At 37.2% G+C, this 17,193-nt stretch overlaps 1 pseudogene; it reads left to right on the plus strand.

Annotated features, from left to right (window-relative positions):
- The first annotated feature begins 2,477 nt into the window (after nt 1-2,477).
- LOC128580108 (uncharacterized) lies at nt 2,478-2,614 on the plus strand (annotated as a pseudogene).
- The last annotated feature ends 14,579 nt before the right edge of the window (nt 2,615-17,193 follow it).

A 17,193-nucleotide genomic window follows, 5' to 3' on the forward strand; every position in this document is an offset into this window, starting at 1 on the left:
ATTGGGTACTTTCTCTTCCATTCTTGAGATACTTTACTAAGAAGAATATGTTCCAGCTCCATCCATGTAAACATGAAAGAGGTAAAGTCTCCATCTTTCTTTAAGGCTGCATAATATTCCATGGCGTACATATACCACAATTTATTAATCCATTCGTGGATCGATGGGCACCTGGGCTTCTTCCATGACTTAGCAATTATGAATGGGGCTGCAATAAACATTCTGGTACAAATATCTTTGTTATGACGTGATTTTTGATCTTCTGGGTATATGCCCAGTAGAGGAATTACAGGATTGAATGGCAGATCTATTTGGAAAGAGATATGGAGAACCTCCTTAATATTTTGAAATAAAAAATAATTTCTGGGCTGGGCACAGTGGCTCACACCTATAATCCTAGCACACTAGGAGGCTGAGGCAGGTAGAATGCCTGAGTTCACAGGTTCCAGACCAGACTGAGCCAGAGCAAGACCCTATCTTTAAAAATAGCAGGGCATTGTGGCTAGTGCCTATAGTCCCAGCTACATGGGCAGGTGAGGCAAAAGAATAGCTTGAGTCAAAGAGTTAGATGTTGCTGTGAGCTATGATGCCACATATGATGCCGCTAATATGACCCCAAAGCTATGATGCCACAACAATCTACTAGGGGCAACAAAGTGAGATTCTGTCTCAAAAAAAAATAATAATTTTTGGAAAGAATAAATGTTTCCTCAAGTAAATTGATTATTAATTGCAATTACAGAAGCCAGCCCTGGGTGGTGCCCGTAGCTCAGTGGTTAGGATGCTGGCCACATACATCAAGGCTGGCAGGTTCAAACCAGGCCAGGGCCTGCTAAACAACAATGACAACTGCAACAACAACAACAACAAAAAATAGCTGGGAGTTGTGGTGGGCACCTGTAGTCCCAGTTACTTGGGAAGCTGAGGTAAGAGAAAGGCTTGAACTCAAGAGTTTGAGCCAGCCTCCAAAATGGATCCCAATGATCCTTATTTCACAGCAAATACTTGATATTTGTATAATGTCCTTCTGTTGAGTGTGGGCAGGACTTAATGATTCACTCATAACAAATACAGTAAGCAGAAGGGACCCAGAAACAAGGTCATAAAAGACAGTACAGTGAAATTCTCTTTTCTTCCATCATGCGATCTGAGGGACAATATGGAGAGGTCTATGTGGCAAGAAGCTGAAATCTTTTGCCAGTAACCATTTGAATGAGTTTGGAATTGTACTCCCCAGCCCTAGGAAAAGTTTCAGGTGATCACAGCCCCAGCCAACACTTTAAGTATAACTTCCTGAGATTTCCTAAAACCAGAACCACTCAGCTAAGCCAGTCCTAGATTCCTAATCCTCACAATAAATGATTTAAATAATAAATTTGGGGAATTTAGTGACTTCATGTTAAGATAATTTATCTTTCACAGAAATAGATGATTAATGTAAATTTTGCTACTCAATGCTACTAGAGAAAAGAAATCATACAAAGCAAAGAGTAGAGAGATTTGGGAGATTTAAATTTAAATTTCAACAAAAATATATCACTTACCTTTAAGGGTGAGAACTATGATATGAGACCACTGTTGGAGAAAGTACTGAATACTCTCAGCCAATGGTATTAGCCTAAATAAAGCAAATATTTTTAGCCAATGCATGTTCTAAACCAGGAGTGGGGAAGGTTTTCATGGTGGAGAGACATGTATGTTAATTTATATTTAATCAAATAAGGCTGCATTCAAGAAACTTCAATTAGATATAATTAAAAATGTACATTATTTTGTCAAATCTAACTTCTATGTACTTAATAATTTCAAATAATGAAAAATATTTGTTAATTTTAAAGTCAACTAAACTTTTAATGATTTGGTTCTGTCTGCTTTTTGTTGGAAAGAATTTGAATATTTGTAGTACTGCTTCTGTTGATCTTCTAAATGGGTTTCAGTCATCTGTGACTTTAAGGCATCTTTTTTTGGTTTAGGTAGGAGAATGTAAATCCACTGCAATAAGTGGTTGAAAAGCAAGAAGCATTTTTCACATATATTGCTGACAGTATGGTATTGGGCTGCATTTCTCCATATGGCAGTTAGATCTATCTTAGCATGGAACAATGACTTAAAAATGTCATCTACTAAGAGCTCAATCAATTTCATCTATATTTCCTTAGGGGCTTTGGTGATATCAATTAGGTGAGATCAAAATGCAAATTTGAGTGTGATATCTTGTTTCTCAAAGTTGGTGAACCTCTCATTGTATTCTCCAATTACTATAATAGGTCAATAACATTTATATTTCTCAAATGTTTCACATATGTATCACCCTACCCATGGATGACCTTCACTAACTGGGGAAAATATTCATATGAAATTTCCCTTTGAAGAAGAAATGTTTTTAAAGAAGATACCATTTTTGGAAATGCTTGAAATTTTTGACACCTTTCATCTATAGACTCAGTCTTACCTTGCAAAAAAAAAATTAAGTCATTATGCTCATGTTGTCAGCACATATACAAAAATTGAAATGACACAGAAAAGATTTCATAAAAAAAAATAAAAAAATAAAAGATTAGCATGGCTCCTGTACAATGATGACACACAAATCGTAGAGTATCCCTTAATCGTGCTATACCCGAACTACATAGTGATTGAAATGTGTTATGATGATGCCCAGAGATTAGGTCACAGAGGAGATGTTTATTGAACAGACCAGGTTTATTGAAAGGGGAGGGTGACCCATCTGGGCAGTGCAAAGGTGGCATCTATGACTGGAGGGCAGTTAGAGGCTCTTTTAAATGGGACCATGGTGGGTGGGCACATTCCACTGCTTACCAGTCAGGTTAGGGTCTTTTGTCATGGACTTCTGGGGTGTGGGGCTAACCTGATCCTTTGTGTCTTTGTCTTAGGAAGACAGGAGGAGGATGGAAAAGGGTTTGTGTGTGCCTGGGTTAGGTCTCCCAACAGGAATTACATTTAAATTGCTTTTTTTGTTTTCTTTTTCTTCTTCTTTTTTTTCTTTCATTATCTCTTCCTGAAAACCAAAGAGGATTATATTAACCTCAGATATATAATTTTTATTTCTTTTTTTCTTCCATTCTTCTTTCATTTGTACCTCATTATTATTATGTTTCTTTTATTTCTTTTTTCTTTCTTTATTCTCTCTCCCTTTCTTCATTTTATCAAAGGCCATTTCAACCTCAAGGCCTAAAGGCAAATAATGTCAAAGGCAAGGAGGAAGAGAGAGAAGTAGGTAGAGGAAGGTTATGAAGAAGAAGAAACCACACTGAGTAGGAACCAACAAAAAACAGTGGCAACATGAAGAATCAGAACAGATGGACTCCCCCAAAGGATCACAATGTAGATACCACAGAAGATTCCAACTATAAAGAAATTATGAGGCTGGGCATGGTGGCACACACCTGTAATCCTAGCATTCTGGGAAGCAAAGGTGGATGGATTGCCCAAGCTCACAGGTTTGAGACCAGCCTGAGCCAGAGTGAGACCCCATCTCTAAAAATAGCCAGGCATTGTGGTGGGTGCCTGTAGTCCTAGCTACTGGGAAGGCTTAGGCAAGAGAATTACTTGAGCCCAAGGGTTATGTGTTGCTGTGAGTTAGGACTCCATGGCACTCTACTGAGGGCAACAAAATGAGACTTTGTCTCAAAAAAAAAGATAAAACAAAAAAAGAAAAGAAACAAAATAAAAGAAAAAAGAAAGAAAAAGAAATTATGGAAATGACAGAAACAAAATTTAGATCATGGGTGGCAAAAAATATGAAGAGAACTAAACAAAAAAAAAAATGGAAAACCAGCAAAAAGAAATCCAATAATTGACCCAAATAAATGAAGAAAAGACAAGATAAAGTCTCCAAGCATATGGACAAAATTATAGGGCTTAAAGAAATGAAGGAGTTATTCAAGGAGTTTCAAAATGTAGTATAACTATGGAAAAGAAAGAATCTCAGAGTTTGAAGCTAGGCTCTTGAGCTAACTCAATCATTAAAAGAAGCAGAAAGTTAGATAATAAAAGCAGAGCAATCTCTTAGGGAATAATGGGACTGTACAAAGCATAGAAACATACAAATTATAGGTATCCCTGAGAAAGAAGAAGGGAGTACAATAGCATGAAAGTCCTAGTTGATGACATCATAACTGAAAATTTCCCAAGCACCACCAAAGATTCAGCTATACACCTACTAGATGAATATTGAATCAACTCATTTTAAACAAAACATTTCCTATACATATTGTAATAAACCTGGCCAAAGTCAAAATGAAAGAGAAAATTGTATAAATAGTCAGGCATAAACAGTAGCTGTCCTACAAAGGCAAACTCATAAGGGTGACAGATGACATCTCAGTTGAAACTTTATAAATCAGAAGAGAGTGAACTGTGGGCTCCCATTTTCAAACTCCTCAAACAAAACAACTATTAACTCAATATTCTGTATCCTACAAAACTAAGTTTCATAATAATAGAGAAATCAAACATTTTACTGACAAGCAAACATTGAGGAAATCTGCCACTATAATTCCAGCTCTGCTGGAAGTACTCAGACCAGTACTATCCACAGACCTACACATTGGACCATAAGCAAAGTAAAGACTCCTGAGAACTAAATAACTAAGCCTAGCATCAACAATAGCCCAAATGATAAAACAAGGCCACATGCCTCCATGCAGCAAGATGAAAAGAAATCTACCGGGAGGCGCCTGTGGCTCAGTGAGTAGGGCGCTGGCCCCATATACCAAGGGTGGTGGGTTCAAACCCAGCCCCAGCCAAACTGCAACAACAAAAGAAAAATAGTCGGGCATTGTGGTGGGCGCCTGTAGTCCCAGCTGCTCGGAAAACTGAGGCAAGAGAATCACATAAGCCCAAGAGCTGGAGGTTGCTGTGAGCCGCGTGTGACGCCACAGCACTCTACTGAGGGCGATACAGTGACACTCTGTCTCTACAAAAAAAAAAAAAAAGAAAGAAAAGAAATCTACCCTACTTATTAAATCTCTCAATAAATATGAACAGCTTGAATACCCCACTGAAAAGGCACAGGCTAGCTAACAAGATAAAAAAGTGCAGGCCAAGTATATAATGTATTCAGAAAACACATCTAACCCCCAAGGACTAACCAAGACTTTGGGTGAAGGGCTGGAAAATAATAGTTCAGGCAAATGGAATTCAAAAGAAAGTGAGAGTTGACATTCTATTTGAGGATACAATTCACTTTAAAGCAACACAAGTAAAGAATGACAAAGCTAGACACTATATTCTGGACAAGGGAACAATGCAACAAGAAGATATTTCTGTCCTAAATGTTTATGCATCAAACATTAATGCTCCCAGATTTACAAAATGAACCCTAATTGCTCTGAAAAATATGATAACCTACAAGACTGTTAATGGCAAGGGATTTCAATACCACACTGATAATACTGGACAGATCCTCTAAGCAGAAACAAAATAAAGAAACGATTGGCTTAAACTCAACTCTAGAACAAATGAGCTTAACAGATATATACAAAAGCTTCCAACAAAACAAAGTCCTTGACCAGATGCTTTCAGACCATAATTCTACCAAACCTTCAAAGAAGAGTTTGTACCTATATTACGGAACTTACTCCAAAACATTGAGAAGGTAGGAACACTCCCCAATTCCTTCTATGAAGCAAATATCATCCTTATACCAAAACCACAAAAAATAAAGAAAATTATAGACCAATATAATTGATGCACCAATATTCAATAAAATCTTAGCAAACTGAATCCAGCTGAATATAAAAAATGGTATGCAAGCCTGGTTCAATATACACAATCCATAAATATAACTCACCACATAAACAGAAGTAAAAGAAAAAAATCATATGATCCTCTTAGTAGATATACAAAAAGCACTTAACAAAGTTCAGCATCCCTTTTTGATAAGAACACTTAAGAAAATTGGCAAAGATGGGACATTTCTTAAACTGATAGAAGTCATGTATAACAAACTCACAGCCAATGTTATAATGAACAGAGAAAACTGAAAACATTCCTGCTTAGAGTCAGAACCAGACAAGGATGTTCACTATTGCCACTACTTTTCAGCATAATGCTATGAAAGTCCCAGCCAATACAAACAGACAAAGGAAGGATATAAAGCATTTCCAAAAAGGAGCAGAGGAGGTTCACTCTTTGGTGATAGGATCTTATACTTAGAAAATCTTAAGGACTGAACCACAAGATTTCCGGAAGTGATCAAGAAATATAGTAACATCTCAGGATAGGAAATCAACGTTCAGAAATCAGTTGCCTTTATGTACACCAACAATAGTCAAGCCAAGAATCAAATTTAAGATACAATGCCCTTCACAATATCATCAAAGAAAATTAAATACCTTGGAATATACTTAGTGAAGGTTGTGAAGGATCTCCACAGAAATAACTATGAAACATTAAGAAAAGAATTAGCAAAGGATGTTAACAAATGGAAGAACATACCATGCTTATGGCTGGAAAGAATCAACATTATTAAAATATCTATACTACTCAAAGTAATCTACAGATTTAATGCAATCCCCATTAAAATATTAATGTCGGATTTTGATCATCTTGAAAAATATCATTCTACCTTTCATATGGAACCAAGAAAAAAACCAAACAGCCAATGCAATTTTATGAAATAAGAACAAATCTGGAGGCATCATGTTACCAGACTTCAGGTTATACTACAAGTCAATAGTTATCAAAACAGCATTGTATTTGCTTAAAAATAGAGATCTCTGGAACAAAATGGAGAACCTAGAGGTGAAACCAGCCTCATATCACCATTTGATCTTTGATAAAACTAAAGCATACATTGAGGAAATGAATCCCTGTTGAATAAATGGTGCTGGAAGAAGTGGCTAGCCTCATGTAAAAGACTGAAACTAAACCCACCCACAAAAATTAATTCATGCTGGAAAAAGATTTAAATCTAAGATACAAAGTTTTCTACAATAAATCTCCAAATAGATTTTCCATGCTTTTAGTGCTTTCTTCTTCTTCCTCAGGGATACCCATAATTCTTGTGTTAGTTTATTTTGCGTAGTCCCATATTTTTATAAGTGATTACTCTGTCATTGTTGTTCCCGTCTTTGACTTTTTAAATGATTGGATTAGCTCAAGAGCCTTGTCTTCCAGCTCTGAGGTGATTCTTCTTGGTTTAATCCTTTGCTGAAACTTTCTGCTGTGTATTGAAAATCACTGAATCTGTTTCATTCCTTTAAGGTCTGTTATATTCTTCCTAAATTTAACGAGGTCTTTAGTGGCCTTTTCATTCATTTCCTGAAATATCTTTGGTTCTTCCTTTTGTTGGTTTTCAACTTTTTCTTTAATTCCATTCATCACTGACCCAGTGATTCTTCAGTTGGAGTCTGTTATGCTTCACTCGTTTCCTGTGCTCAAGTCCCACTGTATTCTAGGGAGAAAAGCACCTGGCTTCCAGGGTATGGCTCTGGGAAATCAATGATCTTTTCACCCCCTCCTCCTTCCCAGTGTAGACCCCTCATGGTGCACTGAGAGTTCTGCATGGCTTTAGCTGTTGTCCAGTCCCCACAGTGCCAGTTGTCTTACGCAATGTCTCTGCACAGATTTCAGGCAGGACCCATATGAGCAGGTAGGAGGTCTTTGGAGGTGGTGTGAACCATCTTGCAGTGTAGTATGTGAGCATGGCACTCCTGCACTCTAGTTTCTTATTGTTCCCCTCCTGTTCTCTGATCTTGTTATAATATCATCCCATCTTCTTTTCTACAATGAGTGTTCCATGTGCTTCTTTGTGATTCAGCAATACTGCTGCATGGATGAGTTGTCAGTATGTAGGCAGCTGCTTGAAATTTTTGCTCCTTTCCTTGGGTGCGGCACACTGGGAAGCTGCCTCTAGTTCATCATTTTTTCCAGTCCCCAGATAATTTTAAATACTATATTCTTCATGTGTACCTTCATCAAGAAAGGCCATGCAACCACAGTTTCTCAGTGAATGTATCTTCTTAATCTTTGATGCCTCTTGATATATTATCTTAAACAATTTATATCTAAAGAAAAACTTTTTGAAAGTTATTTTTCAACCACATTCATTTCTTGGCAGTTACTATCTAGAGTTTCAGTCAAGTTCTTAAATGAAGTGAGTGCTTGGATTTTATAGCTTCAAACAAAATCACAAATTTTTACAGAAGTGGGCACCTACAGGATTTTCCTTGCAAAAGATTTTTTTTGTCAGTTGTAGCAAATGTAGTATGTGTGTATTCATTAAATCAATGCAGATATCATATCACAAAGTCAAATAGAGGGAAGTCATCCCGCTAACTAAAGATTATAGGCAAACTTGAATTTGGTACTCAAGTAATTAGTATAATTGTGGCAACAGTAAGTCACTAATCCATACAAAGTCATTTTGACAGTCTTTCTGCTTTTAGACAGTGCTATTCTTTTCAAGAAATTAGAATATGTAATTGCTGTTTGCATACAGGTCTGAGTTTTGGGGGCCTAATATTTTATGATAGAATATACTAATAGAAAACAAGTAAGCAAGGAGAAGGTTGTGTTAATCGGTTAGATGTCCGCATTCCATCTTGTATATCAAATCAGCACATTGTACCCCATAAATGCACTAAGGTACACAGTTATGATTTAAAAAAGAATTTAAAATATATATATATAAAGATACTTAAATAACAAAAAAAGAAAGAAACATGTAGAAAATCTGATAATAAAAAGTCTAAGTTCATGCACCCAAAAATGGTCTAAACTTTTCACTCTCCTTTTTTTGTATAGAATCATTCTATCCCCAATGCTATCTTACTGCCAAAGTAAGCCTCAATATATCTGGTTATCACTGCAAATATCAACTCTATGAATGACCTTCCCCAGTTAATATATTAGGAAACATTATTTTTGAGCTTTTACTCCCTTTTTCCAGAATTTCCTCTATAAGACAAACACTGGCCACAATTACTGGAAAAGAAAGATGAGAGCAAATTGTATTTTGCTCACACTGAATTGCCCTTAGCACTTTGCAAACACAGACAAATTGTTTGCATGCAGTAATTCTCAAGGAATTGAGCAATTCTAATTTTATAGTAATACTCAAAACATTAAAGGATTTTGCTGAAGATACTTATGAATTAAGTATCTGTGGAATTTCAGAAATTTATGAAAACTTGAATAATAATCTCAGAATTATAAAACATGAGATTTAGCCCCTTCTAAATATGGAATTTAATTTTTGATTAATTTGACCTGCTCAGTTTGGAAAGGATCAAAAAGGAGAAAGCAACATTTATTGATTTTGTTAAAACTGTCTTAACCGGACATCTGTATATCTGGGATTTATTAATTGAACCACTTCAGATTCTGTGTATACTCCTTTGGGCAAAAAACATTTTTCAAGATCTTACTTTCCTTGATTCCCTCATATCTAAAGGAAAGCCTAATTTAGACTATTGGTTCTCGAAAACGTTCATGTGCATCAGAATCAACTGCAGAGTTTGTTAAAAATTTATATTCTTAGGGCCGAACCACAGAAATTCAGATTACGTGAATCTGGAGTAGAGTATAAGAATCTTGACTTTTGCAAATTCCTGAGAGTAAGGACTATATTTTGATAAATATTGGGATTTACCTTCTTTGAGTTTCCTTTCAAGATAAACACTTTTTCTTTACATAGTAAAGCAGTAGATTTCAGACACAGCTTTCAGCTCTACTTGGAACCACCACTGTCTTAGGGAAGGTGTAGTGTTTCCTTGCCACAGGCTGCAGTTTGAACATACAGCTAATTCAGAGTTCTGAACAGGATCTTTCTAGCAATAGAGAACACACCATGAAAATAACTCTAAGCTATTAGCACCTCATTGTCAAATCACCTGATCTGTCATCACATCTCTTTTCTCTTAGACAGGTCATTGCTCAGGTGTGAACTTGATTATTTTTGAAATGGTTGAAATAAAGGAAGCATCCGGTCTCTGGCAGCATAGATTTTCTTTCAAATCCTCATGCTTCCTGAGCAAGGTGATGCTTAGCTTTCATGAGCTAAAGACTTAGGACATAAGAGGTCTTGGAATTTTTTATGAGAAGTAACAGAGGAAGAAATAAAAGCGAATCATTTGCAGCTGTCAATAGCATTTTTTGACAGCAGTTTTGTGTATATCATCACAAGGTCATTGCATATTTTTTTCTATTGAAACGGAAATCAAATTCATATCCAAACATGCACATTGAAAACTCTTATCAGATGTCATATCTGCAACCATTTGGTAGAGATGTTAAAGATAGATAATGCAACTTCCAGGACCAATACTATGGAGTATCCCAAAATGAGAGCTTGAGAGATAGAGAGCCTAAAGTTCCCGAAGGATGATCAGAAAAAGGTGAGACATTGATATTTACTAATATTTGATAAGGCAAAGGCAGTTTTATTATACTCTCATAAAGTCCAAGTTAAAATATTTCAATTGTGAGCAAAACCTTGGTTTTGCACCAAGAGATCTGAACTTTAGTTTCTGCCACTTACTAGAAGAATAGCCTCAGGAAAGTCTCCTAACCCTCTGAACCTTAGTTTTCTCAGTGAAAAAATGGGACTAATGAAGCATTCTATGCAAGGCCACTATGAGAATTAAAGAGATAATGTAAGTGAATGCACATTGCTAACAACAAGGCACTATATAAACACAATATTATGTCCTATTACCATCATTACATTTGTTTTTTGGCCAATAAAGTGCCTGCAACATACATACATTTTAAATTTAAGCAACTCTTATTTTTCCATCCCAGATCTTTAAAGCCAAGATAATGATGGCAATAAAAATTTCTATGGTCTAAAGGGCAAATATTCTTTTTTATTTAATCCTAATACTGTGGGAGACCAGATGCTGCATCCAAATCAGGAGTATTTCAAAACTGAAAAAATTTAAATGTAACAAATCTTATCCCTGGAGGAGAATCTAACCCCTGCTATATCAAAATGATGCCATTCAGTGGAAGAGAACCTTGAAACTAAAACCTTAAGAACATCCATAATGTGGCTGAATACCAAAATTCCACAGAATACTTAATTCATAAGTATCTTCCTCTGCTTCCTTCCCCAGTCACCACTTAGATAAAGCAAAGGAGAGCCAACCCAGGATTCAGATTGTACTGATTTGCCTAACCTACACCTAGATTGTTGGTTCTCGTAGACAAGAGTTAATGGAAGAGCTGTATCACAATCTTCTGGAGAGTTATTTGTATATTATTAATTTCCCTGCTCATCTTTCCCCACCTGCCTGTACTCAACACTGATTGTGATATTCTAATATGTACAGAAAGACATACATTCCCAGAGAAATCACAGTATTGTTAGGGGTGGGGGGAGTCGTTCCTGCAGACATCTTCTCCCCTTCTCACACTCTCTCGGATTAGTGCCACAGGTGGAAGAATGCTCGGCCATGATTGCTATGTGGTCAGTAGTTTTCTTAGGATGACTTTTTTTTTTTTTTATTTAATTTTTTTTTTTTTATTGTTGGGGATTCATTGAGGGTACAATAAGCCAGGTTACACTGATTGCAATTGTTAGGTAAAGTCCCTCTTGCAATCATGTCTTGCCCCCATAAAGTGTGACACACACCAAGGCCCCACCCCCCTCCCTCCGTCCCTCTTTCTGTTTCTCACAGAAAATATAGTAGCATCAAAGCAGTACGGTCTTTTTTAAAAATGAAAACCTGTATTGTTTGAAATTTATAAAAGAAAATCCAGATAGTGTGCAAAACTGAGACAAGGGTTTTTTTAAAATTAGACAGATAGATAAAATATATATAGTCATGCATCGTTTAACAACAGGGTATGTACTGAGAAGTACAGTGAGGCAATTTTGTCTTTGTGCTGACATCACAGGTTGTACTTACACAAACCAAGACAGTATAGCTCACTACATGCCCAGGCTGTATAGTGTAGCCTGTTTCTCCTAGGCTACAAACCCGTACAGCATTTATTATTCTGAATACTCTTGGTGATTGTATCTGTATATCTAAACATATCTAAACATAGAAAAGGCACAGAAAAAATACAGTATAAAAGATCAAAAATGGTACAGTGCATAGGGAAGCTTCGTTATAATCTTATGGAACCACCATTGTGAATGTGGTGTCTATCATTGACTGGAAAGTTGTTATGTGGCACGTGACCATTATTTACTGAAGTGGCAAATATCTTACAACTATGCAATTGTGCGTGTACTGGATAGCTACAGTCTCCAGTATATATGGTCCATCCTTCACTGACATTGGCATCAGGATTTGGCAGAGGGAAGTCAAGGGAGGGTTACAAAAATGAAGACAGTAAGAGAGAAAGAAAAAGAGACATTTAGAAAAAAAAGGCACCTTAAAACTAAACATATTTAAGTTCAATATCTCATAGAGGTTCATGTGTTATTAACCTAAAAGCAAGTATAAAGCTGTGCCTCTGTTAAGTGCATACTGCAATCTGAGCATGTGCAGTCTTGTCTGATAACTACAGACTGGTTGCAGGATAGATCTGATCATTGGCCAAGTAGGAAGAAAAAAAGGGTATACCCTTTTTTAAAAAAAATAAGTACTTTCCATGAATGACTTGGTTTTGTGAAAGAGGAGTGGAAATAAATTAGAATCCTCTAAATATTGAGATTCAATTGCCATAATATGCTTAGGGGCATTATCATGGAATTGAGTGTCTGGAGGCAGATGAAGGGTTTGACCCCATGCCCTTATCCAGCAGTCCTCCAACTCCAATCTAATGAACACATACTCATAATTATTTCTCAAATAGTTTTTATCTAATTTTAAAGTGGATAATTTATACCACTTATATAAAAACGCATTAAGTTTCATTAAAATATTCAGCATTAGTAGAACTTTGAGCAGAATATATTTCTTACAGTTTCACAGTCATACATATTTATAATATTAAAACTCTTCAGTTGCTTTAATAATAGAATCTCGATCCCATAGATCTGAATATTAATTTTAATATGCTCCTGTAGTAGAAAGCTATGTGCACAAGAAAATGCATTTGTATTTTAGACTTGCTAGTTTTTGTGCTTATTTCTTTTTTATTATACTTTATTTTAATTAAACTTTGCTTTTCAGCAGAAAGTTGTTTTTCCCTTTTTTTCTTTTGCTTTTTTTTCCTTTTGTAAGTTAATAATACACAAGCTTGTTGGAAGGTATTTACCACCTTCTGTTAAGGAAGTCAGGAGAGGATATCATCTTAGCCTTCCAGCATGTTCTGCATTATTTTAGCTGGGTTTTCATTCAGTTCAATGCTTTGCCTAATGGGTCATTCATTTTGGAGCATATAAGCTCATGAAATAAACAATTGTATGTACCTGCTCATTGCTAATCTCTTGTGGCAGCTTTGAAAAGAGAAGTGGCCAAACACCACACAGAAAGAGATTGTTTTTAGTGCATGCTGCCTGCCACAATTCATTCAATCATCTCAGAGCACTTTATAAAGTAATAAATTAAATACCCATAATGCAATGACTCCAATCATTGTGATCCATCCACCTACCATCTATGCATCTGTCTTCAGAATCCATATGTAAAGAGACTGATACATGGTACACAAAAAAGCAGGCAAGCTCCCATCATGGTTTTCTGCAAAGAAATATGCAGAATAGCTCCCATCAGCTTAGCAAATAAATGCCTACTTTACTGAGTGAGGAATTACGCCCAGTGTTACTGAGACTATTGCTGTCTCCTTCTTCAAAGTGTTACAGAACCACAAACTTCTGGCTCATGTGTTTAAGGTCTCAATCAGAATGTGGGATGAGATTAAAAATATTCCTTTAAAACAATCTGTAAACTAATACCAAGATGTTGTTATTTTGATTGTTATTTTGATCTCCAAGGAATCCGGACCCTCAGGAACTTTAAAGTAAGAATCTCCAGTGTCCTGTTGAACTAGGAGCATGATGGATACATGTAGGTGATAATTATCACCACATGTTAAAATAGATTCCCACCCATCCCCCAGGCTTGTTTAACATTGAGGTTGCAAAACCAGAAGGACCAACCACTCCTAACCTTTCAAAGTGGAATGATGCTAAAACATCTGGATGGAACTTGAAAAGCAGTAGGGACAGCCCAGTTTTATAACATTTCTGCCCTTGTGCAATCTTTGCCAGTGACTTTAGGGTATAAAGAGATTAAAATTGGCCACTACAGAGTAGTTGGTGATTAGAGAGAGGATTTCCTTATGGGAAGTTGCTAATATGAGAGGATTTTCTCTGCTCTCATGGAGAGTAGGATGGGATATTTAAGTTTGACCTCAAGGTTAGTGAGAAGAGTTTCAAGGAGACTACATAGTGGCTGTGTAATGTGGATCTTACAGTTTGATGTATGCTATGGACTTATATCTGACCCTTGCCTGATAAGTCATAATGGACATAGCTAGAGTTGTTCATGAAGCTAAATAAAAGTAGGGCTGATAGTGGGTAAAACGTACCTGGTTATTAGCCTCTTTAATCCAACCAAGGAGGTCATCCATGGAGGCAAGTAGACTTCAGCAAAAGAAGTCTGAATATACATGTTGAAAACGTAGACACAAGGAAAGAATAATAAAGAACCAGACTAGGCGCCTGTGGCTCAAGCGGCTAAGGCACTAGCCAGATACACCTGAGCTGGCAGGTTCCATTCCAGCCCGGCCTGCCAAACAATGATGGCTGCAATGAAAAAATAGCTGGGCGTTGTGGCGGGCGCCTGTAGTCCCAGCTACTTGGGAGGCAGAGGCAGGAGAATCGCTTGAGCCCAGAAGTTGGAGTTTGCTATGAGCTGTGATGCCACAGCACTCTACCCAGGGTGACAGCTTGAGGCTCTGTCTCAAATTAAAAAAAGAATAATAAAGAAGTAGAAGTATTGACCTACATCAAATGAATTGCAGATGGTAGTTTCCCAATTTAGAGAGTATCACCATTAATTTTTTGTGTCAACTTAGCTGTGCTAAAGGATTCCCACGTTGCTGGTAAAACCTTGTTTTGGGGTCTGTTTGTGAAGGCATTTTTAGAAAAATAAGCATTTGAATCAGGAGATTCAATGTGAGCAGGTATCATCCAGTTCAATGGGGCCATTGGGAGCTTACACAGAACAAAAGGCAGAGAAAGGGAAAATCTTTCTCTCTTTGAATTGTGACCACCAGTTTTCCTGGTTCTCCAGCTTGCAGAAAACATAGATCATGAGACTCCCCATGCTGTATAATTGCATCAGCCAATTCCCATTTTGAAATGTTCCCTTATCTATCGGTATATATTCTTTTTGTTCTGTTTCTCTGGAGAACCCTGACTAATGCAGAGGAATCTGAATAAACCATAAATGTGCCCCATGCAAGAAAGCACACACTTTAAGTATAACTGCCATGACCCTAAGAGCCCAACACCCGATGGGAACCTGGGAAGGCAGGGAGGCATCTGTTGTTTCCTCAACTCTCTTCTTTCTTCAACAATAGAGATGGCAGGAGCCCACAAATTGAGTAAACTCTAGAATGGGACTTAGAGAAGATGTGAGCCATTTTCACCTTTCCCAGTACTCGTTTCCTGCTTTAGCTGGAGAAGCTTGAGATTTTTTTTATTATGGCACTGAACTTGACATAAGACCATATTATGTTTAAAAGTAACTGAACTTTAAAAAAAAAAATCTATGAGTGGCAAGGAAGTCTGTGGGGTCTTCTGTAGGTTTCATCTAGAGCCAGCCCCTGAAGGGACCACCCTCTGAAGAGCATGTTCAGATGGTCAGTATGGGGAAAGAATAAACTTGTCGAGTATCCCGTACACACCCTGCTTGTTCAGTGTACCAGTTTCATAGCATTTTCTTTCTGAGTTGCCTGTGTTGTGATGAGGACAAAATGAGATAATGAATGTGAAAGTTCAGGTTCACTATAAAAATTCTGGTGCCTGCAAGGGACAAAGCAGGTGAGGAATGATGGCTGCTTATTACAGTTAAGATCCCATTTAGCATGGACTATTTCGGTAAGAGATACTTCTGCAGGAATTCTTTGATATATATAGTCCGAAGGAGACAATAGCAAACATATACAATGATTGTTCCCTAAACTCTAAACCAGGTTTTTCATCCCAGGCTGTGGAAGGCCTTTGATTTAAATGGTGTTTGCAGCTGGGCTGAGTAAAGGCTGGTCTACATCCTCACTGGTTTAACTAGTGTAGGGGAGGAGTGGTCTGCTCTGGGTGGGGAGACATTCTACCACTCCTCTTGTGTAGAATTGTTGGTGCCAGGTACATAAAAAGCAAACTGTTTTTTTTCTGCCAGTTTTTTTGGTTGTTGTTGTTTTAGTATTTTCAACAGACAATGCACTCTCTTACTGCCTGCTCTTGGGATGGACTTCTCCCATTTGTTCTCCCTTCTCTGCCTTAGAATGTTATTACCTTAGACCAAGGACTGCCTCCACCATTGCATTCCAAGAGCTGAAGTATTTCCAGAGACATCAGCCTGGGTGTGGAGACAACATGTTTTAAATCTTTGTTAATCTACCATGCGCTGGAAGTGTTCAGCACCTAAGCTGGCTAGGCACATCTCCCCTTGCTCCACGGTTGCCTGCACATCTCCACAAGGCTGATGTGATCTGCATTGGTGAGAATGGTCTTTCTAGATAGTGAAGAGTTCTCCTCAGCCAAAGAGCTATCCTCAGCCCAAAGCACATAGGGAGCTCCAAACAAAAGCTCAGGTTGCCTTTGTGAGAATCAGAAAACTTCCTTTCCCTGGAAACATTAAAGTGCAATGGCTTTGCAAACATGGTCCTATGGGTAAAGAGTCCAGAAACTTAATAAAATTAATAAAATTTTCATATCCAGATGCAATCTGATTGAACTGTCTAGCAGCACACAAGAGGATCCTATTCATTCATGTCTAGAAGGGGTTGTAGACTTCAATTATTCTAAGAAGCGAGAGTCTGGGTAGCAGAAAAGACGGGCTACCGAGATTATCAATATCTAATTGTGAACTCACATATTGCCACTTACCAGTATGACAAAATCATGTTAGTTATTTCACTTCTCTGATAAGTTTCCTTGCTCTTTAATGGTGAGTGCAATTCTGCCTAGGAGCCCCACAAGGACTCAATGATACAACATATCAATGATACAACATAGGACAGATACCAACATGACTACCATAGTGACTGCTACCAAGATAGGTGACCAAAGTGCATAGAATTAATTATATTATATTGGGG

This window comes from Nycticebus coucang, chromosome 2 (genome assembly GCF_027406575.1).
Source record: "Nycticebus coucang isolate mNycCou1 chromosome 2, mNycCou1.pri, whole genome shotgun sequence".
In the NCBI taxonomy this organism is placed as follows: domain Eukaryota; kingdom Metazoa; phylum Chordata; class Mammalia; order Primates; family Lorisidae; genus Nycticebus; species Nycticebus coucang.